We start from the raw sequence: 22,563 nt of genomic DNA on the forward strand, positions 1-22,563 counted from the left end.
ATTAACAGCTTTGGCTGAGTACTAGTTGATTATCCAGCTATGAAAATACAGTGAAAAATGTGGAGATCCCCTTATCAAGAATTTGAGAACATACCACCTATTTATTTATATTCATAGTCAAAATTATGAAGTCATGCAATATTAAATTTGAAATGAATATAAATTTACTATATTCCCCCCTGTAGTCAATTAAAGTCTTGGGGGAAATACTTTGAAACTATGCAAATCCCTTTCTTCCTCAAAGATTTGCCCACTGTTCTAGTAGCCATTGGTGGTCCATCTGCAACAATGATCCCTGTGGAGGTTATCTGTGGGGGTGGCAATTCTCTATGTCCTTCATTCTTTGCATTTGACTAGAGCTCTACTGCAAAGAAGAGCTGTCACATCTCCTCCACATACAGTCCAACCTCATTATTCACAGATTATGAATTTAAGAATTCACCCTCAGGCTAAAATTTATACTCATGGCACTTTCTTGGTCACTCGTGGACACGTGCAGAGCAGTGACAAATCTGGAACACCTGAAACACACACTCCCCGCTGAGGTCCAACAAGGCAACACTCTGCCTCCTTAAGTCAGCTCGCTGGCCATAAACAAGGATCCTTTGATTAATTGATTTAGTGCCACATTTTTCACATTTTTGTGTTTTTGTTGGCGATTTCACTGTTTAAAATGTCCCCCAAGCATGGTGCTGAAATGCTGCCTATTGTTCTTAACTGCGAGGGTACGATGTGCCTTACAGAGAAAACGTGTGTGTTAGATGAGTTTCATTCCGGCAGGAGTTACCGTGCTGTTGGCTGTGAGCTCAATGTTAATGAATCAACAAACAGAGTCTTTAAACAGAAATTAAAATAAAACCAGGTGATGTATGGATCAACTGATAAAAAGGTTTTGACCCAAGGGCTGGCAGGAACTCAAACCTGTATTTCCCCTAAGAGCAATGGTTCAGTATGAGGTAATTCAGGTACACACGCTGACTTTATAGAACATAACTACTGAGAATAACGAGAATTGACTTTATCAAATAGCTAGATATCAATTACTTACGTCACTATTGGACTCATGGATATTATTTTGTGGGTTATAATCTAAGAGTATCATTATCTATTTTGGTGCTCAAATTGTTCCACCTTGGTCACTGGGATAGTAACTTCAGAGTGGAAAAGCGTAGTGACGTCTTGACCAGGTGATCAATACCAGCATCATCAATGATAATACATACTGATATCATGCATGCTGTGATCTGCTGTACTGAGAAGGATGAGGAACCATTTCTGTGGTGTTCTTGGTGGGGATGCAGGACTTCAGTCCAATCATAAGATTCCAGACAGGCCTGAATGGAGTGACATGGAGTAAAACAAATTAATCAGAATTCTTTGGGGATGTCAAGGTTACAAAAGACAAGGAAAACCTGAGGAACTGTTGCAGATTACAGGAGATCAGAGAGAAATGATAGCTAAATGCAATATGGAATCCTGAATTGGATCTTGGGAACAACAGCAAAAGCAAAGGGACAGGAGTTGGAAATTTCAAAGTGAAGTTCAAATGGAGTCTTCAGTTCATGGTGCTATACCAATGTTAATTTCCTGGTTATGATAATTATATTACAGTATACAAAATGTTACTAGTATACCGGGAGAGGGACATATAGAAATTCTCTGTACTGCTCTTGCAGTTTTTCTGTAAGTCTAAAAGCGATTCGAAATTTTGACCACCGAATGGTCTTGCATACCGCTGGTTGCAGAAATTGTGGGAGAGTGGAGGCAACTCCATTTCAAATACTGTGGATATAGGGAAATGTTCATTTTTCCAGGCTTTTCGAAATCCAAAACCTTTGAGGAATAGGGAATAAATAAGTGCTTTCTATTTAAGTTAATTATAAGAGCTTTGGTTGTACCCAGGCAGGAGACTTCCCTTTCAGCTGTTGACCTTGGACAAGCCATAAACTCAGTTTTCTCATCCATAAAAGGAAGAGGCTGAAATGAATCATCTTACTTTATATCTCATATATGTTATAGCATAACATCTTATTGTTCTAAATTAACCTTGTTATTCAGCACTTGAAATCAGGTAGTGCAAAAATACCCTTTATGATGCTTATTTATTCTGCTTTCTTAGTAATAGGCAATAGTGCTGACATTTCATAAGAAATCCAGGAATCAAATGAGAGTAGTTTTAAGGAATTCTGCAGCAGTGCCCCCTGAAGCTCATTTATAAAATAGATATACTTGACATGCTCACAAACAATATAAATACATCTAAAGAATCAAGATTGTGCAGCCCTTTAAAATGTGTAAGTCTCTCAACCATTAAGAGGAAAAGCAGATTATAAATTTACACATGTATAATGATTTCAGATAACATTTTCCACACAAATATTTTTAAATGGAGATGAGGCAGAACTTCTAATTATACTCTGGTAGACTATTATTTCAGAGGACATAAATCACTGATAGAAGAAAAATGCACATTATATACTGATAAGATACAACAGAACAGCAAAATTTTATATGCATTCAGTCCACCCTCTGTAATTAAGGAAATCATAATTCTGTCAGATGTTGCTAAGTCAGCTAAGAATTTCAACTTCTGCCCATTTCATGATTAATACCACTGGGGAAATATCAGGGGAGCAAAATGAGAGAGAAAGCAATGAATCTGGTATTCATGGTGCTGGTCACTCTACCAGAGTGGCAGAAGGAGTGAGTGGAGAGGTTGAGTGTGAATCCTTTGTGGGTTAAGGAGATGAGTTCCTTTCCTTCTTTTTTTACCTGATAAATTCATCAGTTCATTCAGAACAGTAAGAAACAAGGAAAATGACAAGAAGGGAGTTCAGTTTATAGCATTTTGTACGGGTAATATTCCCCACTCCATTTGATAGAAAGCAAAATGGTACTCCGTTGAGAAATTAAAACGTATGTCTCCCTCTCTGATTTCTTCCCATTCAGTTTTCCCTCCACTCAATGGGAAGAAATCAGAGATGGAGACAAACCATGAGAAACTCTGGACTCTGGGAAACAAACTGAGGGTTACAGAAGGGAGGTGAGTGGGGGGATGGGGTAACCAGGTGATGAGTATTAAGGAGAGCACGTGTTGTGATGGTACACAACTAATGAATTGCTGAACAGGACATCAAAAACGAATGATGTACTATATGTTGGCTAACTGAACATAATAAATAAATAAGAAAAAAAGAAATTAAAATGTATTTTGAACCATCATTAATACACATTTAATTACTTTTTCCAAGATAACAACTCACCAGGTTTTTAAAGTCCATCCTTTGATCACTAATAAATTCTTTTTTTTTTTTTTTTTAGATTAAGAGAGCACACATGAGCAGGGTGGGGGAGGGGTGGAGGGAGAGAGAGAGAATCCTAAGCAGGCTCCATACTCGGGGCAGAGCCTGACGGGGGGCTTGATCTCCCCACCCTGAGATCACGACCTGAGCTGAAATCAAGAGTGGGATGCTTAACTGACTGAGCCACCCAGGCTCCCCAACAAATTCAATTTAAATAATGAAATCTAATATCAACAGAGCAGAATGGTAACCAGAATAGCATAGCATTAATATCATGGGCTGCTATTAGCTTCTTTTCTTCCTCATTTACCTGGTCAAGTAATTTCATTCTCTGGGCCCTATTTCCTCATCTTTAACATGAGAACAATATAAATCATACTTCATAGGGTTGTTGTGAAGATTAAATGAAATCAAATACATAAAATGTTTAGCGTAGTATCTAGTACATAGTAAGGACTCTATAAACTACAGATGAAGACAGAGAAGAAACACAGCAAAGTGTTTACCCCATGTGGTAGGATTATGGGTGATTATCTTTTCCTTTATTAGTATTCTTTATTTTGCTAAATTTCCTAAAATGGGCAAGTATTTTATAATCAGAAAACAGGTTGTTTTGAAAATGAAGAAGTGTAAATTCACATATATATTCCTTAATGGCCTTCTTCCTTTTCCATAATACATTATCTAGTGATTTCTGACCTGGGGAAAAAAGGAGAGGTATGGACAGCGCAAATTCACTTGATCCAAGTTGGGCTGGGTTTGCAAGGGAGGAACAGAAATGAAAAATGATTAAAGCAATGGGGGAAGGTGGAGAACACAGGAGGGAGACCTCCAGGCAGTGGCAGATCTTGAAGAGAAAGAGACACAGGAGAGGAAGTGAGAGAAGAGGCGCGGCTGCAATTCTCACAGATCAGAGAGTTGGCCAACCAAGCATGAGAAGAAAGAAAGGACCAGATATTTAATGTTGAAGTTATGTCAGGAACTATCCACAGCAATTTTTTAAATCGATTGAATATCTGAGAAAGAACCTACGATTAGAGTTTACTGTGGTGAATGGATCTTGCCACGCCGCTCGGTCACCATTCTCAATGGTTTTTTTCTAGTCCTGCTCACAGGTTCATCATTATTTCTACTTCATTTAGAAATTTTGTGAAGAGACTTCTGACAGTCAAGGATCCAAACAACCAACAGATTAGATAAGAGACTTTCTACTCACACTTCCTCCTCTTAATTAAACATCGTTTATTCTTTAGGACTGCTGTTCTTGGTGTTACCTATACAACTGCGAAAATAACTCCTCCTGGAAAGAACTGCCAACAACCTCACAAAGACTAGGGAGCAACCTCCGCTACACCTTTAGCTCTTAGACTGTAAACTTTTTAAACAAAATATGATGCTACCTACCTACCATTCATCACTGGGATATATTTTCCAGTGGGGCTAAGGTATTTATTCTCACCCAACCACATGTCATACCACCACATCCTCTGGCCATAGGAGAAAGTCAAATTGGCAAAATTACTAGGGATGGCATCCATGGCTTGGTTTCATTTACTCCAGGAACCAGATGGCTATGCATCCAGTCAGGGAAGAGTCGGGGTGAACAGTTGCAAAGGATGACCTATCTGGTAGGCTGTGAACAGAACCACAAACACAATTTAATTCCACTGACTTCCATTTTTGTGAATGGCTAGAGACTATTTACCAGTAAATTACTAAGTGAATTATTAAGGGTTATTCAATGTGTTATTAGGAAACTAAACTTAGGATATCATCAGAGTTTACTAAGGATTTATTCTATATTCTCCTAATGTGGCTTAGTGCCCAGCAATGCCTGCCAATGTTCAAAAGCTCCTACTGGGCATGCCCCACATAGAAAGAGAATTCTTGTGAAATTTTAGAAAGGATATTTAGGGAGGAGCCTCACCACTATAGATTTGAGTTGGTCAGGTTTTTAATTACTTTTAATTTTCCTTTTAATTATTAATTGCTCTTAGTTTAGCATCTTCATTATGAATTTAGTTTGTTGTGGATTATGTGGTTAACAACTACAGTGTGAGTGTTTACTTTAGTCCAGACCCTATGCTGAGATGTTTATATGCTCATTTATTGCTCTTAACACCCCTTTGATGCAGGTAATATTATTGTCTTCATTTTACAGTGAGGAACTTAAGGCACAGAGGGGCTAGATAACTTGCCTGAGGTCACACAGCTAGAAACTGCAGAGTTAGGAATTTGATCTCAGGATCTTTACTTTAGATTGAGGGTCAGCAAACTTCTTTTTCTGTAAAGGGCCGGATGGTGAATATTTTAGGCTTTGTAGGCCGTTTTCTACTCAACTGTGCTATTGTAGCCTGAAAGCAGCCATCGATGCTGTGCCAACAAAGAGGCATGGCTGCGTTCCAATAAAACTTCATTTATAAAATGGGCAGCATGCACAATTTGGCTTATGGGCCACAGTTTACGGACTCTGGCTTTGGAACCCTCACTGTTAACCTCTATGTCATTAACATTTGCCTTCTTAACTTCTAGTGAAGCACATATGCAGATTAGGAGACTAAATATTCTAGTAACTATACTGAGACATGAAGGCATTGCAGTTCAGATATTAATCACCTGTGCCCTTACTGATAAAGATGTAAAATATATGTTTGTGCAGCAGTGTATTCATTATTTTTGCTTGTTTTTTTTTAATTTGCAACATAGATCAAGGTAAGAATAAGATTATTTTATTATTTAAACTCATATTGCAATACTCTAGGATGTAAAATCTATACATAAACTTATCATTTGATTTTAAAGTAAGTATACAATTCACATATTTGGCGCCCCATTGCTTTATATAATCTAGTTGGACCACATGAAGTAGGGAAGCCAAGGGATCTTTGGTGCTACCTAGAACGGCTACAGTTCAAAAATGGACTGTAGGGAAGCTTCTGAGGCCCCGTTATGTCTGGAAAGAGATCTCAAATGGCAGTAAGGAGTGAGGGCATTCTTTTATTTTCAGCAACAGTTCCTGGTTCCTGTTATAAACTGAACTGCTTCCTCCAAAATTCATATGTTGAATCCTAAACTCCCCACGTGACTGTAACTGGAGATAGAGCCGTTAGGCATGTAAATAAGGTTAAATGAGGTCATAATGGTGGGGTCCTGATCTAATGGGCCTGATGTGCTTATAAGAAGAGGAAGCATCACCAGAGCTGTTCTCTCTCTCTTTCTCTGCAAACACACACACACACAGAAGAGACCATGTGAGGACACAGCAAGAAGGCAGCCATCTGCAAACCAGAAAGAAGGCCTTTATCAGAAACCAACCCTACTGGCTTTCAGCCTCCAGAACTGTGAGAAAATAAATGTGTATTGTTTAAGCCAGTCTGGGGTATTTTGTTATGGCAGCCTGAGCAGACTAATACAGTTCCCACCTGCAGAATTTTAAAATTATACGAACTTCAACAAGATATTAGTTGTATATTCATTATCTCTTGACGGAGATTATATATAAATACATATATACACACAAATAATTGGATATGGTGACTTCAGTAATACCTCTATGTTACTATTCATAACAATATATAAATATCTTTGGGGGAAATATGTTTTGTTTTCTTTTTAACATGTCAAATGCCTTACAACAGTAACTCCCTGTTGACCACCCTGGCATCCTTGGTCTTCTGGGAAAAAATCATCTATTTATAGCCCCTTTTTAGTCAGGCTAAATTTGCACTACCCTTGGCTCAGTCCCTTTCCCTCAGCTGCCCCCTGACTGAGGATGTGGCACACACAGAATATATCAGATACAGTTCAAGAAAATGATCTAATTGCAGGAATCCAAAAGCCAGGATATATTTGAGGCCAGGGAAGAGTCATGGTAGCAGTGGGATTGAATGCTGATCTGCTGCCATATAACTAATCATACATCGGTCTTATCTGCCTGAGACTGGAAGCTCAGCGGCAAAAAGCACCAATGTCTTCGACTTAAAATTCTTTCCATATTCCTCGTGAAATTTATCATTGTAAGCACATTATTGATATTGTTAAAAAAAAGGGGGGGGGTCTAGACTGGTGGTTTTCAACCCTGGCTCATCATCTGTATTACCTGGGAAGCTTCTAAGACTATGGGAACCTAACCCCATCCCGAGCATCTTGGAGGGGTGGGCTCTGAGGAATCGTGATATTACTACACACCCTCCACCCTGCTGTCAGCGATCCGATACAGCTATCTTGAACCCCTTTCTCAGATTTGCATTTGACTGTTGCATGGCCTCAATTAATGGCTGCCAATATACTTGCCCTTTGCCCTATAACTGTGTAGTACCCTGCCACTCTGAGATCACCCAAGTGTCACTCTTTGACCAACAGAATTTTAGCAAATTTGACGTAAGCAGAGACTTGGAAAAGTGTTTGCTTACATGTTTCCATTTCTTCCCTTCAATCTCGGCCACTGCAAGGAGAACGCCCTAGGTTGCTAGTCTGCTGGAATGATAAGAGAGGCACATGGAATAAAGCCAAGTCATTCCAGGCAAGGCTAGGCTAGACCAGCTAGCCTCCACCTTACTCATCACTGCAGATGCATAAATAAGCCCAGCTAAGATCCGTCAATACCAAGCCAGATCAGCAGAATCATCCAGTGATCTGCAGGCTTGGGAGAAATAATGAATGGCTATTATTTTAAGCCCCTAAGGACTGATACAACTGTGGTGCAGAGCAACCGGGGGACAGAGCACATAAATGAAAGGCTAACATTGATAGTGTCAGAGACCCTTGCAGAACCTTTCAATTTACATTCTGTAGGATGGTAGTGAAAAGAAGAAGGGGATTTTCCAAGGTCAGATGTCTGGGAAATGCTAGGTTAAAGTTCAGCTTAGCTGGTTTCTTTGCTGCAGAAGCCTTTAATATGAGCCATGATAAATCTTCTAAAGGAAGAGCTTGTAAGCAGTGTTTCCAAATTATTTGAGCACAGAAACTTCTCTATCCCTCACCCCCATGCTGAGCACCACACAAAATGAATAACCTGTACAATATATTTTGGACATTTAAGACAAATTGGTCTTCAATCTGCTTCCATGATGTTCCAGAGGGTAGAACAGCATTTAAAGCACGAGAGTTACACAGACAGGGATTAGGACTCAATGAAGTCAAGCAAAGATTTGTCAGCTATCAGGGTCATCCAAAGACGGACTTGTCTGACTTGGGAAGCAATGGCTCTAAACCCCAAGACTGAAAGCATCCAAAGAGAGATAAATATGAGGCTTAGAGATTTTTTGTGTGTGACTGCTAGTTACTTTCATTGATATTCTTATTCAATAACCTGATGAAGAACTTAGATTACCTCTTTCTGTTTAAAGTAGTATAATGGTAAACTTTGTGTGTCGACTTGGCTGGTAATGGTGCCCAGTTGTTTGGTCCAACACTAGCCTAAACATTGCTAAGAAGGTATTTTGCAGATGTGATTAACATTTACAATCAGGAGACTTTAAATAAAGCAGATGTTTCTCCACCCTGTGGGTGGGTCTCAGCCAATGAGAGTCTCTGTCTCTCAATCTCTCTCTCTCTCTCTCTCTCTCTCTCTCTCTCTCTCTCTCCATAAACGCTCAGACTCACATGTGCACACACACTCTTGGTCTGTTTCTTTGTAAATACAAGTAGATATCAAACATCATTTATATTTTATCACTATCCTAGATTTAAAATACCCCCTAAAAGTTCTACTCTTGCTGCACCCTAATACTTGTCCTGGGCAGGTCCAAGCGCTAGGTTTCCCATTTGTTCCTCTGACGACTCTTCCAGGCAGTCAGCTGAGAGGAGAGCTTAGTTGCATTAGAATGATAGTCTGGAGGTGACATTTCTAAAATTCCCTTTTTAAGAGGGGCCAATTTATGAGTCACCTTGGGCGGCATAGTAATTTTGTAGCTGTGTAATGTTTGTGAGGAACTGACAGTCCTTATGAGCCACAGTGACCCAGCTTGGCAGGGCCCCAGCACCTATTTATGGTCTGAAATATGGGGGAAGAGGTCACAGGAGGTGGTTCTCTCTTCTGGAATTGAGTCAGATGATAACACTCCAGGGTCAGAGTTAACGTGAAGTTTACTGCATCATCTTCTCTGAATGATTTCCTAAGAGCCTAAGTGAACTACTACAAATCCTGTGTTGATATCCATTACTTACTTAATCATTTAGGGAAAAAAAAAAACACAAACAAAACAAAAGCCAAAACCCAAAAACCAAATAAACAAACAAAAACAAGAAGAGACTGGAGAAGGTCAATAAGAAAGAAGACTTTTAAATAGGAGAAGTAAGGAAAAGACCACGTGTAGTCCAGTGGCTGTGGGAATTCAGAGCTGGGACAACCAACTTCCTAGGTTAGGTGCCCTGTTCATGTATTTGTCCTAAGACTTCTCACACTGTAGCAATGGTCATCCATAACCAGTTCCTTGAGGACAGATTCTTGTACCAATCATTCTTGTATTTCCTGTACCTAGTTCGATGCTTGGTACATAGCAGGAACTTATAAAGTGTTCAATGAGTGAATTAACTAGGAGAGACATATAAAGCACTTAGTATCCAGTCAGCATTATTTCTCATCTGACCACTGAGCCCTTGACCCAGCACCTGAGAGTATTTCTTTCCAAACTTGCCTTAATATATATGTGCAGCTTTTGAGTTCTTAACATCTTTAGGGCTGGGGCCTTCTAATTATGTATGTGTACTTGTAGTATTTCACTAAAGCGGCCCTCACAAAGCACCATGGGGGTGGGGGTGGGGGTAAGGGTTGCTTAAAAATAGAACTGCATTTCCTCACAGTCCTGGTGGCTAGAAAGCTGACTGAGATCAAAATGTCAACAGGGTGAATTTCTTCTGAGGCTTCTTTTTGGCTTGTCTCTTCTCCCTGTGTCTTCAGCCAGTCTTCCTTCTGGGCCTGCCTGTACTCTAATTTCCTTTTTTAATAACAACACCAATCCTACTGGATTAGGGCCCAGCCCAGTGACCTCATTTAACTTAATTACCTTTTTACAGGTCCTATCTCTAAACAGAGCAACATTCTGAGATACTGGAGGGTCAAGATTTCAACATATGAATGGGGGGACACAAATATATGTATGTACACACACATAACACATATACATAATACACATGCACATATTTTCATTACTTTAAGGTCAAGAAGGGAAGGTCTTCACATCTATCTTCGTATCATCTCTCTCACTGCAAAGACCTCCTCACTGTGTGACGGGAGATGAACTGAGGCTATGCCTTTTCTTTCTCAGCTCTAATTGCTAATGAAATCACTTTCAGACTCATTCATCGATTTCTTTTTCATTTATCTCAAGTTTTTATTTCTCCTTTCAGAATTCTTGAAAGCTAAAAGAAACGGGAACACAAGAGACTAGATGTGGCCCACAGAGAAGTTGCTAGATCCTAAGCCCCTGGAGAACTGACTGTTGTGTCTGTGTGTTGCCAGCATATAACACATTACCTGGCATGTAGTTGGTGTTCTGAAAATACACGGTTAAAATGATGAATACAGGAAAAAGAACCTCATGCTAGGTTCCTGTTTTCGAGTTCCAGAATCACATTTCCCCCCTAAGCAATATTCCCATATGCTGACTCATGTTGAGTTGTACCATTGTACCCTTACTTTTTTTAAAAACCACATTTATGTATAATGACTTATTTCCTGGAGTTTAACAGACTTGTGTTGGCAGCTATGTTAAAATAGGAGCAAAAAGTCTTCAGAATTTTACTTACACATAAACAAAAAACAAATGGCATCAACCCATAAGACAGTCAGTGTTGTCCACTCAGACACCAACCCCACTGATGCAGACATCAGCAGCCATGCGTGGTGCCCTCTTGACTTCCCATCACTGAGGCAACATATTCAAGAGGCACATACCTGTAGGGGTCAGCTTGACTCATGACTTTGCCTTTGCCTTGGCCCAAGAGGCATCATCAAGAGGAAATGGGGCACTTAGTTAATCTGCAGGGCCCTCCTTGTCTAACACTAGCCAAGCAGTCATCTGATGGGCCAGTAATCCATCAATAAGAAGACCCTGTGGCTGAAAATAGAACATCTAACATTCTGTATCTTGGACTGGACACGTCACTGGCTTTTTGACTCGGACCCCTGAATGAATTATTCTGATCTGGTTAACTTCTGGTCTTCTGGCTGTGGACCCAGACTATATGCACTCTGGTTCCTGTTATGACCTGGTTATCTATCTAGGATGGGGTGAGGAAATCAGTAATAGCCATTGCAATACAAAGACTTATCAGCTAGTTTTCTGTTAATTCAGAACAGAGTGGTCACAAAAACAGAAAACTAGACTCCATTATCTCCATATTGAGACTGAAGGGTGTTGACTGATAGATGTGTGGATGGGCCACAGCTGAGCTCCTTGAGAAATGTCATCATCCTCTATCAAACCACTGACCTAATGATTCTGCCCTGCTACTGAACATTCATGGCAGGTCCTGGAATGCCACCGCCCAGCACTAATACTGTCACTTGGTTCCACATCACTAGATGGGGTTAAAAGTATGATACAATAAACACTGAACCAGAGGTCACAAAGGCTCAAATTCAAAACTTAGTTTAGCTCCATAGTGACCACCTTCTTTAAGCAACGTACCAAGCTTGCCTTTGCAGTTTATTTACAAAATCAGAATACCAGCACCTAACACTTAAAAGAAGTGTTGTAATGATGCGATAAGATAAGGAATCATTCTGTCATTTAGTCAACAAATATTTAGATGGGGCACACTAGGTATCAGGCATCATTGTAAGACGCTGGGATATAGCTATAAACAAACCCTGTTGGGGCTCATATTTTACGGGGGGGGGGGCGGCACAAAAAACTAATGCGTACATGCATGAGTAGGGCAAGGAGAGACAATTAGTAATACAGCTTAGGAGGCTCTGATTTCAGATAAGGTGGTCAGGCAGGACTTCTCCAATGAGAGGACATATGCACAAAGCTCAGAACAAGGTAGAGGACTGAGACATGCACATAGCAGAGGGTATAGCAAGTGCAGGAGCCCTGACGCAAGAACACGGTTGGTGTGTTGGAAGCAGCACACGGAGGCCAGTGTAGGCGAAGCAGAATGAGCAAGGGGGAAATGGTAGATGACAAGGTAAAAAAGGTGGCCCATGTATCAGGCAGGGCCTTGTATCCAGTGAAGGCACATTCCTCTCTCAGAGGAAGCAGATTTGAGCAGGACAGTGATGTAAGTATATCTGTGTTCTAAGGATTACCCTGGCTGCTGTGTTGAAAAAGACTAATAGATGAGACTGGAATCAGGGAGACCAGTCTGGGGACTATGGTAGTGTGTAGGTGAAGAAGAGCAGAGACCTGGGCTAAAATGGCAGGGGTGGAGGATACATTTTTTAGGTGGAGCCATAGGGATTTGCTAATAGGTTAGATGTGGATATGAGATAAAGCATGTGGTATGTGGTATTATTCAGCCACGTTGATTTGGGAGTACTACAGGGAAGTCTCCTCAACAATACCGATCTGAGAGAATAAGATTACAGCCAGGCATAAACTCTAAAATCAGGGCAGAATGCCTCATAACAAAGATCTGCAGGGTCACCTTCCCAAGACAATCCAGTATCACTGCCAGCAAGATGAGACCAGACTTTAGAACTTTTAATATGGCTAAAGAAGGGTTGTGTCAGCCAAATGGGTGTTTCTCAAACATGAAATCATATATAAAAAGAGAATTACAGAGTCAGAAGCTGTGTCTTTATAAACATTGTCCAGAGAATGGGGAGCCTTTGCCAAAGGATGTCAATTACTATGTTCCCATTGGCCAAGCCAGATCCACTGTAGGGATCGATTCGAGGAACTGTGGCCAACTGACTTCGAGTATCTTGGACTTTTGGCAAGATTAGCCTCATCGTGGTGATGACTGCTGATTGCTTGGTAAGTATGACAGACAGTAAGAAGGGAAATTTGGCTACTGAGTCCAGGAAATGGCTTCTAACTGGAGAGAAGGCACTAAGACAAAGGGCAGACAAATCAGGAAATTAGTGTTCCTTGGCTCAGGTGAAAGAATTGTGGTTAAACATAAGTCCTGTCTTCTACTTAACCCCCGCTTTGTATTAGCACCTTTAAATTAAAGGATAATAAGACTTGTCATGCACAGACATGCTTGGATAAGAAAGCACTGTGATAAATTTCTTTCAACCATGGTACGAGGTTGGTGTGAGAGAAAGAGAGCTCGATGGATTGTTTTCAATGACTGAGATATCAACACTAAATTTTGTTAGCTCTTGCGTAATTCAGTTTAAAAGAAATTGTTCCTTGAAAATGGCATGACACTGACTGACCCTAGAACATACTTTTTAGAGGTATTTGTTAATATATGAGATTTACCAGGTTTTAGAGAACAAACCATTCCATCCCTATCAAACTACTAATGACATTTTTTTACAGACCTAGAACAAAGAATCCTAAAATTGGTATAGAACCACAAAAAATCTGAAATAGCCAAAGCAATCTGGAGAAAGAAAAACAAATCTGGAGGTACTATGCTCCCCGATTTCAAATCATACTACCAAGCTATAGTAATCAAAACTGTATGGTACTGACACAAAAAGAGACACATAGATCAATGGAACAGAATCAAGAGGCCAGGAATAAACTCACAGTCATATAGTCAATTAATGTATGACAAAGGAGGCAAGAACGTACAATGAGGAAAAGACACTTTCTTCAACAAATGGTGTTGGGACAACTGGACAGCTACCTACAAAAGAATGAAACAGGACCACCTTCTTAGACCATGTACAAAAATAAACTCAAAATGGATTAAAGACTGAAATGTAAGACCTGAAACCATAAAACTCCTAAAGGAAAATATATCAATATGCTCTTTGACATAGGTGTTGGCAATATTTTTTTGGCTTCACCCCCTCAGGCAAGGACAAGCAAATATAAATGAATGGGACTGCATCAAACTAAAACCTTTTGCACAGCAAAGGAAACCATCAATGAAATGAAAAGGAAACCTATTGAATGGGAAAAGATATTTGGAAATAGCCTATCTGATAAGGGGTTAACATCCAAAATAATAAAGAACTCATGCAACTCAATATAAAAAAGAAAAAAATCCAGTTAAAAACTAGGCCGAGGACCTTAATAGACATTTTTTTTTTTCCAAAGAAGACACACAGATGGTCAACAGTCACATGAAAAGATCCTCAACATTGCTAATCATCAGGGAAGTGAAAATCAAAACCACAGTGAGATATCACCTCAATGGGTCAGAATGGCTAGCGCCAAAAAGACAAGAAATAACAAGTGTTGGCGAGGATGTGTAGAGAAGGGAATCCTCGTGCACCGTTGGTGGGAATGTAAATTGGTGCAGCCACTCTGGAAAACAGTATGGAGGTTCCTTAAAAAGTTAAAAATAAAATTACCATATGATCCAGCAATTCCACTTCTGGGCATTTATCTAAAGAAAACAAAGACACTGAGGGGCGCCTGGGTGGCTCAGTCAGTTAAGCGGCTGCCTTCGGCTCGGGTCATGATCCCAGGGTCCTGGGATCAAGCCCCATGTCGGGCTCCCTGCTCGGTGGGAAGCCTGTTTCTCCCTCCCCCACTCCCCCTGCTTGCGTTCCCTCTCTCGCTGTCTCTCTCTCAGTCAAATAAATAAATGAAATCGTTAAAAAAATAGAAAAAGAAAAGGAAAGAAAACAAGACACTGATTCATAACAATATATGCACCCTTATGTTCACTGCAGCATTATTCACAATAGCCAAGATGTGGAAGTAACCTAAGTGTCCATCAATAGACGAATGGATAAATAAGGGGTATACATATATAATGGAATAATACTAAGCTATAAAAAAGAATGGAATCTTACCATTTGTGACAACATAGATAGACCTGGAGGGTATTATGCTAACTGACACAAGTCAGACAGAGGAAGAGAAATACCATATGACTGCACTTATATGTGGAATCTAAAAAGCAAAACAAATGAACAAACAAAACAAAATGGAAACAGGTATAGAGAACAAATTGATGGTCGCCAGAAGGGAGGTGGCTGGACAAAATAGAGGACGGGGATTGAGATGTACCATCTTCCAGTTATAAAAATAAAGACGCCATGGGGATGTAATATACAGTATAGGGAATATAGTCAATAATAATATAAAATGGTGACAGATGATTAGACTTATGATAATTATTTCATAATATATAAATATTGAATCACTATGTTGTGTACCTGAAACTAATACAATACCGTTGTCAGTTATACTTCAGTGAAAAACCATTGCACATAAATGGGGATTTCACATAACTGATCGCAACCTGTATACACACCAATATTTAAAATACATTGACAAAAGTAATTCTAAAATAGAGTACTCTACACTCTTCCTCTTAAACAGAATACACCGAAGATCCTTCATCCTTCTTAATGGATCAGACTCATTACTAAGAATATTAGTAATCATGACGCCCTCAGGAGCCACTGACCTCCACAGAGTGACATGCCCCTGAACTAAATGGTCTCTCTTAATAATAAAATGCTGTAGGGCGCCTGGGTGGCTCAATTGGTTAAGCGACTGCCTTCGGCTCAGGTCATGATCCTGGAGTCCCGGGATCGAGTCCCGCATTGGGCTCCCTGCTCGGCAGGGAATCTGCTTCTCCCTCTGACCCTCCCCCCTCTCATGCTCTCTCATTCTCTCTCTCAAATAAATAAAATCTTTATTAAAAAAATAATAAAATGCTGTAATAGTTCTTCTTTGATCACTCCCTATCAAAGGGCTATTTATACTCTTTCTTTGGCTGCTGTTGGTATATCTGACTTTAGTGAGTGCTATGGATTGAACATTCTCCCCCGTACAATTCATATGTTGAAATCCTAACCACCAATGAACTGATATGTGGAAGTGGGGCCTTTGGGAGATAATTGGGTTTAGATAAGGTCATGAGGATGGGGCTCTCATGATAGAATTAGTGTTGTCATAAGAAAAGACACTAAAGGGCTTGTGCTCGCTCATGCTTTCTCTCTCCCTCTCTCCCTCATCCCTCACGTGCACACACAGAGAAGTGAGAAGACAGGAGGCTGCAAGCCAGGAAGAGGATTCTTACCAGACACCAAGTCAGCCAGCCTTGATCTTGGACTTCCCAGGCTCCAGAACTGTGAGAAATAAAGGTCTGTTGCGTAAGCCAACCAGTCAATGGGATTTCGTTATGGCAGCCGAGCTGACTGTGCCACGGGGGGACCACATTTCCATTTCAGGTTCATTGCTTCCAATCTGCCATGAACTGCTTGATCAATTTTTGCTTAGAATAAAAGTTTGAATGTGATCCATGGGTGCTATTTCATTTATTTTGACTGCTCAGGTGTCTTCATTATCTACTTTCAAGTTCCCAGTTAAATTTTGGCACTCAGAAGTTCAGTATTTACATTTGTTTCCAAGGCTGCTAATAGCTGAAAATTGGTTTACAAAATAAAAAACACAGGCAACGATTTGGCGTGTTTTGTTTTTTAATTTAAGGAAAGAAGAAAAAAAAGTGTTTAATTGTCCCTCACGTCTGAGTTAGAGGAGATTTTTAAAGCTCTTAAATTCAGAGAGACAAGAGTTCCTCTGAGAAACCATGATGATCTTCTTTCTGAATTACAGCTTTTTTGGTGTAAATGGTTGAAAGATTTGGCAGGGGTGAGGGTGGGGTGGAGAGCAAACAGAAACTGTGTATCCTAGAATTTATTTTGTCTTCAAGGATAGAGTTAAGATGATATTTTTAGATGTTTGGAAGTTGGGGAGTCTTGGGGGGCTGGGGAAGACTGTTGCTAATGAAACATCTGAAATAATAAAAGTAATCAGCATGCAGTTCATGTCAAACATATTATTACTGTGGTTGCATGACAAGAGAAACATAAACTGCAAAAGATTATTATTTTCAGAGGAAATAATGTGACTTCTGACCAGTTTTCGCATTTGTGTTGAGTAGGGGGAGCTAGAAGCTTGCAGGGGGTCCCTTGAACTGTTTTTTTTTCTAAGATGTTTAGCAGATGGCTTAGCAATGAGTGGCTAGGATGCTCAAAAGAATGGGGTCAAGGAATTTAAAAAAAAACAAAAAAAAGAAATACCTGATGAGGAGCCTGCTCTGGAGATGAATTTTTAAGATTATCAGTGCTAATAAGACCTTGGAGGGGAAAGAAGATGTACTTTGCAAGTAATGACTTGTTATTCCGTGTGCATTTCATGCCATGTGTATAGGATGAGGGCTCCAGGATGTAAGAGAGGAAAGGAAATGAGGCTAAGTTACAAAGCAAATAGACACCCTTTACTTATTTCAACTTCCACCTTTGGAGCAGAGCCAAGTGCGTCATGTGGGTAATATGTATGATGAATACAAACATTCTAATGGGCCAGGTGCCAGAATTTGAGGAGTGGCAATTAAAAAATGAAAAATAAAAAAGAAAGCAAGAAAGAAAAGGATGTGATTCTTTCTCTCTTGTCTTTGTGATAAGCACAAGGTCCCATGTGGAAGTGCAGTGAGGTGTCTACTCTCTCCCTCAGCAAACTGTATAACCTGGCCAAGCACAGTAACTCCGACATACTAGGGCAGCAAACAATGTGCAAGAAACAGCTACATTTGTGAGATAGTTAAGCACGTTTGCCTAATTTATTCCAACGGCCTCTTAAGACATTGCATTATTCTTCCTAATTTATGGATGTGGAAGGCAAAACTCATCAAGTGAAGTTCTTTACCCAAGAATCAAAGAAAACTCAGATCTAACTCCACGTTGACTGCTTCTCCCTCCTCCTCTATGAAGACAACATACACCGAGCAGAGAGGCGCGGTGATGTCTAGCACTGGGCTCCCGCATGGCCTGGAAACACAGTAAAAAAAGCAACAGAATAACAACCCACCTCCAGGTCATTGGTGTCACACCATTCCTTCTATTTCCTACCTTATTTCAGATACCTCAGTCCACCCAGAAGGACAGTGACATCCTCCCTTAGAAAGAGCATCCATCATGAACCATCACTGAAAAACATGCATGTATTTGCTCAAAAGCTTTCTGCCTATCAGCCATTATTCAGCTTTCAACAAGTTGTCTGATGGTAGCATCTGAAATGACAGAGCTTGTTTGCGGGGAATGACAGGGTAATTTCCAGTGAAGCTCAAGTTTATGGACCAGCAGGACCAAATGTATATAAAGTGAGACTGAAAATGCCATCACATCAAACAGTTTTAAAGGTTTTCCAACATTTAAGGATTTTTCAAAGCATTCACAAGAATCACCGAGTTCCTCATATATGACATCAGCTTGAGTGGAAAATAATTTCAAAAGCCACTTCTCCATGAAGATTTTGGACAGGATTTTGTCTTCCAGAATTTCTTATTTCAATTCTTTGATCCTATCTGCCACCTGCAGTATTTTCTATTCTATCCTACCACACATCCTGTGGAGTCCAACTTAACCTCTACCAAAAGGTCATGAGGATTCCAGGGGTTTCTCCTTTTCCTGAGTTACTTTGACCTTCTCCTGTAAATCATTAAGGATGACACATAACACAAGGTCACTTGTCTTTTCTTCTCATAGAGATGTCTTTTGTTCCTTGTCAAGATTATACCTTCTCTGAACACAAGGATGGTGTAGTATGCACTTCACAGCATAGCAAAACCTTGTAGACAGATAAAGTAACTGCACTGGGTCATTGAGATAGTGGGAGTTATGCACATGGCGGGACTTTAGAGGGAACACAGTGCTAGAAGGCTTGAGAAGCCAAACAGAGTAAAGCACAAGTTAGCAAAAGGAGGAAGCCTCTACTCTCTTTGGGGTCGGGGAGACAATGAGAGAAGTTGTGTTACTACAACCCAGAAGCCAGGACCTTCCAGTAAGAGCTGGAACCATGTAGGAAGCACAGCCACTGTCAGAGATACCCAAAGAAGCAAAAAGAGGTGAGAAGACCCTGACTCTTTGCTATTCTTGCCCTATTTTTCACCAGCACCTGTTTGGTCACACCTCCTTGGAAGCCAAAGAGTAAGAGAGCTTCTGTGATACAGATCAGAGGGGCAAAGGAGCATGGGATGGACCAGACAGTAAACAAGCAGTTTGCAGAAACAGTGATCCATAAATTCCCCCTGGTAGATACAGACATCAATTAAATCATCTGTAATCATTGTATATTACAATTTAATTTTCCCTTTTAAAAAGATTAGCTGCAGCAACTTCTTCCTAGAAACATCGCCAAAGGCAAGGCAAGGGAAGCAAGGGCAAAAATGAACTATTGGGACTTTGTCAAGATAAAAAGCTTTTGCACAGCAAAAGAAACAGTCCACGAAACCAAAAGACAACTGACAGAATGGGAGAAGATATTTGCAAATGACCTATCAGATAAAGGGCTAGTATCCGAAATCTATAAAGAACTTATCAAACTCAACACCCAAAGAACAAATCATCCAATCAAGAAATGGGCAGAAGACATGAACAGACATTTTTCCAAAGAAGACATCCAAATGGCCAACAGACCCATGAGAAAGTGCTCAACATCGCTCGGCATCAGGGAAATCCAAATCAAAACCTCAATGAGATATCACCTCACACCAGTCAGAATGGCTAAAATTAACAAGTCAGGAAACGACAGATGTTGGCGGGGATGTGGAGAAAGGGGAACCCTCCTACACTGTTGGTGGGAATGCAAGCTGGTGCAACCACTCCGGAAAACAGTATGGAGGTTCCTCAAAAAGTTGAAAATAGAGCTACCATATGACCCAGCAATTGTACTACTGGGTATTTACCCCAAAGATACAAATGTAGGGATCCGAAGGGGTACATGCACCCCGATGTTTATAGTAGCAATGTCCACAATAGCCAAACTATGGAAAGAGCCAAGATGAATGGATAAAGAAGAGGTGGTATATATACACAATGCAATATTAAGCAGCCATCAAAAGGAATGACATCTTGCCATTTGCTACGATGTGGATGGAACTGGAGGGTGTTATCCTGAGTGAAATAAGTCAATCAGAGAAACACATGTATCATATGATCTCACTGATATGAGGAATTCTTAATCTCAGAAAACAAACTGAGGGTTGCTGGAGTGGTGGGGGGTGGGAGGGATGGGGTGGCTGGGTGATAGACATTGGGGAGGGTATGTGCTATGGTGAGCGCTGAGAGATGTGTAAGACTGATGAATCACAGACCTGTACCTCTGAAACAAATAATACATTATATGTTAAAAAAAAAAAAAAAGGAAGAAGATAGTAGGAAGGGAAAAATGAAGGGGGGAATCAGAGGGGGAGATGAACCATGAGAGACTATGGACTCTGAAGAAAACAAACTGAGGGTTCTAGAGGGGAGGGGGGTAGGGGGATGGGCTAGCCTGGTGATGGGTATTAAAAAGGGCACGTTCTGCGTGGAGCACTGGGTGTTACGCACAAACAATGAATCATGGAACACTACATCAAAAACTAATGATGTAATGTATGGTGATTAACATAACATAATAAAATTAAAAAAAAAAAGAAATATGTCGAATAGGCTTTTGCTTCTAGTGATGGTAGACCAGTCCTCCTCCTGACATTAATTAAGGTATATATACACTCATACACATGTATCATTTATACTGGAGAACCAGTAGAGGAGAGTAAAGGTCCATGATTTGGGTTTTTCCTCTGGGGGCACTTACCAATTCAGGAAGAGGCAGCTAAAAATTCTATGCAGCACTTTTGGCCGTCTCATGGGCATAAAGTCACAAATGTTGGTTTTGTACTTGTAAGAGAGCCTAGGTCACCTCAACAGGGTGAACCAGAGGAGGCTGGGTTTTGTAATAACTTCAGCTCCGCTGTGAATCATCTTTATCCCTAAACTGGATTAAAGTGATTCCAGATGCAGGAACTGCCACACACACAGTAGAAACGTAAATCTTCCTTGCAGAACAAAATATCCTAGACACCAAATTATTTCTACAAATGATTTTTCAGCACAATTTCTAAAACACAATAGAATAATAGCAAGACCACCAGATAATATCAAGACCCAGCAGAACAAACAGACAATGGAAGTAGACCTACAGTGGATCTAGAAACAGGAGACTTCTCAGGCATGCACTTTAAAATAACTATGGTTGCTAAATGTTGACATTTATTGAAACTGTGTGATGGATTCTTGTAGGTTCATATACTTTGCCTTGTACTTTACTCTGTATTGGGAATTTTTCGTAGTAAAAAGAATAAAGCCTGTGAACCAATGCAAAGAGAATCTTAGTTGCCTCTTTTGTTGCCACCACAGCAAAAACACTGAATTCCACTGCCTAGGGAACATTATATCATGTCTGTGACATTCATCCAAGTTTGTATGTCATGAACAGCAATGAAACATAGCAAACATAAAAACAAAACTGCGCTTATCCTTTCAAGTAAATAAAAGATGCAGTTGTAAATTCAGCAAAAAGAAGTTATTTTTAAAGGATATTTCAGATTGAAAAATAACTAGGGGCACATGGGTGGCTTAGTCGGTTAAGTGTCTGCCTTTGCCTAAGGTCATGATCCCAGGGCCCTGAGATCGAGTCCCTCATCGGGCTCCCTGCTCGCTGGGGAGTCTGCTTCTCCCTCTCCCTCTGCCCCTCAGCCCCACTTGTACTCTATCTCAAATAAGTAAACAAAATCATTTAAAAATAAATAAATAAAATTACCATTCTAACCTAAAAAGTAGAAATTCTAGACTTGAAAAATAAAGTAACCAAAATTAAGACCTCAGTGGATCAGTTTAGAACAATTGGTACACAGCTTAATGAACTAGAACTAGTGTACAAGGTAAGAAAAAACTGTACTCAGATGGAAGCATACAGAGACAAAAAGTTGAAAAAGACTTTTTAAAGATGTTAAGAGGGTAGAAAAATAGAAGTTGGGGTGCCTGTGTGGCTCAGTACAGCTCTTGATTTCAGCTCAGGTCATGATCTCGGGGCCGTGAGATCAAGCCCCGCATGGGGCTCCATGCTGAGCCTGGAGCCTCCTTAAGAGTCTCTCTCTCGGGCGCCTGGGTGGCTCAGTCGGTTGAGCGGCTGCCTTCGGCCCAGGTCATGATTCCAGGGTCCTGGGATCGAGCCCCACGTCAGGCTCTGTGCTGAGCGGGGAGCCTGCTTCTCCCTCTCCCTCTACCTGCTGCTTCCCCTGCTTGTACTCTAATATAAAATAAAAAATCTTTAAAAAAAAAAAAAAAAGTCTCTCTCTCCCCCCCCTTCCTCTGCCCCTCCCCACCATCCGCTAGCACGCACACTCT

General features: G+C 40.4%; 1 protein-coding gene across 1 annotated transcript in view; it reads right to left on the minus strand.

The window, feature by feature from the left end:
* LOC113934466 overlaps window positions 1-22,563 on the minus strand; it is a 56,826-nt gene that overhangs the window by 3,254 nt on the left and 31,009 nt on the right. Inside the window, exon 2 of the transcript XR_003523689.2 lies at window positions 1,224-1,334. The gene's annotated coding sequence lies outside the window, so the exon portion shown is untranslated. The remainder of the gene's footprint in view (window positions 1-1,223; window positions 1,335-22,563) is intronic.

This window comes from Zalophus californianus, chromosome 13 (assembly GCF_009762305.2).
Source record: "Zalophus californianus isolate mZalCal1 chromosome 13, mZalCal1.pri.v2, whole genome shotgun sequence".
Lineage (NCBI taxonomy): Eukaryota > Metazoa > Chordata > Mammalia > Carnivora > Otariidae > Zalophus > Zalophus californianus.